General features: G+C 39.8%; 1 non-coding gene across 1 annotated transcript; it reads right to left on the bottom strand.

Moving 5' to 3' along the window:
- Positions 1-2040: 2040 nt before the first annotated feature.
- On the bottom strand, positions 2041-2182 carry LOC112323066 (U4 spliceosomal RNA). The gene has a single exon (XR_002976697.2). It is a non-coding gene; the product is annotated as a U4 spliceosomal RNA (small nuclear RNA).
- Positions 2183-2625: the final 443 nt, after the last annotated feature.

Below are 2625 nucleotides of genomic sequence, written 5' to 3'. Positions count from 1 at the left end.
TGGCAAAGGGCACAGACCATTTCGACAGTAACTAGTTCACAGCTTTTTTTGCCAGGGGCTTAATGGAGGCTGATGGGTTTAGCTACAATCTGTGCTCTAAGGCTGAGAAGCAAGGGTGAGGCTCCAAACTGCAGACTCCACTGACCAGACTGGCTATAAATGTCTCCACAAATTATGGATGCTTCCAGGAACCATAATCCTTATCTCCTGTCGATGATTTTTCTGTCTACAGAGCAGCTTACAGAGATGAGCTAATTAATCCTCTTACGACCCAACGATTTCAGACAAAGTGATTTTTCCCATTTTATAGACAGGGAAACTGAGTGCCAAGAGTCTTGCCTTTTGGTTATCACCACGCTGAACAAGAAACAAATCTGATACAGTCAGTAATCACTGAGTCAGTTCAACCACAGTGAGGCCCACCTTTCTGCCCATTTTCCAACTAGACTGTGACATGCGTGAACAGAAAGCGCAGTGATGTTTATTGATCAATACAATGACACCAGTTGTCATTTGTTGAGTGATTAACATGAGCTGCACCGTACATATGTTGGATTGTTTGGTCTTTACCATCCTTTAGAGCAGCAGGTCTCATCCTTGGCTGTGCATTACACTGGAGTTGGGGTGGGTAGGTGGGCTTTAAAATCACCACGCCCACTTCCTAGATCAATAAAATCAGAATCTCTAGAGGCTGGGGACCAGACATCAATAGTTCTTAAAGCTCCCCAGGTGATTTCAATGTACAACCAAAGTGAAGAACATTTTCATTAAGAAAGCTAGAAGAGAAATAGAGAAATGGAAAGATGTCTGGAGTTAATAGAATGGTATTGTTTTGTTTTGTTTTATTTTAATTTTATCTTATTTTATTTTATTTTTGGCAAAAGAGACTTGAGTTATAGGATGAATAGAAAGAAATGTAAGAGAAGGGATTGTTAATAGGACAAGTTTCCAGAAGAAAATAAGAGAGTGAGGATTAGACACTTTATGTCTCTTTTGTGCATTTACAGATTTCTGTGGTAGCATCTATTATCCTAATTTTTTGTTTACACGTCTGTTTTTTTCTCCAGACTATAAATTGTCTGAGGTGTGAAGCACTGGCCTAGTCATTTCTTATGTCTAGCACCTTGAGTAATGGCTGGGATATAATAGGCTCTCAGATGCAGGATAAATGAAAGAATTAATTTGGGAACTTTAAAAATCTTTCCTTCATGGGAAAGACTCTCCAACTCTCTCTCATACAGTGCTTGAAGATCATACCATTAATCAGTCTTTTAGACTAAAGCTGTGATAACCTGAGTTAAGGATTGGTTGCAAGGACATTATAATGCACAGTGCTACCTTCAGTCATTTATGCCTCTGCATAAATTGTTTTGATGGATTAGCCTATCAGTCACCAAACAGAAACCAAAGGGAATAAGGATCTAGACAGGTTGTCAACATTTGGTGGGGTTAAGCAAAGGGTGGTAGAGCCCAGAGCATTGGGGTTTGCTTTCAAGCCTTTGGGAGTCGATGAGAGGAAGGTCTGAAAAGTTACAACCAGGATGACCAAGCCAAATGTATGTGTGAGGGGATGGGAGTGAGTCAGGGAGGTCAACTGCACCCAAATATTAGAGTCTCAAAGGCTGTCTCTGGAGCCAGAACCACACATCATGCTGCCATGCTCTCTCTTAGCATCATGTGTGCTCCCCAGTTTTCTGTGTATAGACTCTGCAGGAAATTGGTGAGTAATAGAAGATGCCACTTTCCATTCAACCGGGCTGATTCATCCCGGAGGAAACTTTTTTTTCAGTGAATTGTGGGATATTCTTTGTGAATACAGAAAAACATCGCATACAATGTTCCAGTTCACAATGGAAGCTGGCAGAGGCCCTCACCCAATGCTCAAGTCTGCGATTGGTCAGCACCCAAGGGGTAAATCCATCTTGCTCTCACCCCACAGTGAAAACCGTACCATTCTGCCAAAATATTCTGTATTACTTTGCCTTATCTGCAACCTAAACCCATTCTTTTCCTTCTGGAATGTCTGCTCTATGATCAGCATATGTTTTCATAGTCTCAAATACTTTCCTAAATATTCTTTCCAGTTTCTTACCTTAATAGTGAAACAATTTCACTTTTTAATTAGCAATAATCGCGCCTCGGATAAACCTCATTGGCTACAATACTGCCACTGCGCAAAGCTACAATTTCACTTTTAAGATCACTATTCAAATTAACTAGTCTCTAGCTTCAACTTTTCTTCTTTCTAGTTAAGTTAGTCACTTCTTCAGGTGGCCCTAATGTGAATATTCAGACCTTTATGTTGATCCTTATTTATTTGTTCATTCATTCATTCATTCATTTAATTTTGCTACTCATGAGCTTTTAATCTGCTTATACTCTCCTTCCTCTTTAGCTTTGGTTGTTTGACCTATCATTAAGCCTTACGCAAATAATAAGTTCTGTTGCCCCTCTGTCCTTTGTTGCTCTCATCTGGGATGAACTCAAGTCTTGGATGAAACTATTATGGGGGAATAACATATTTCATTGGGAAAAAAATCACATAACAGAATAGTGTGATTTCGCCGTGAATTTGTGATCGTTGAGCTCAACTGAGTCCAAATAATGGTACTACCTACTAATTCT

The sequence above is a fragment of the Desmodus rotundus genome, chromosome 10, assembly GCF_022682495.2.
Source record: "Desmodus rotundus isolate HL8 chromosome 10, HLdesRot8A.1, whole genome shotgun sequence".
Lineage (NCBI taxonomy): Eukaryota > Metazoa > Chordata > Mammalia > Chiroptera > Phyllostomidae > Desmodus > Desmodus rotundus.
Note: the sequence above shows the minus strand (reverse complement) of the source record. Positions and strands in the feature narration are given on the sequence as shown.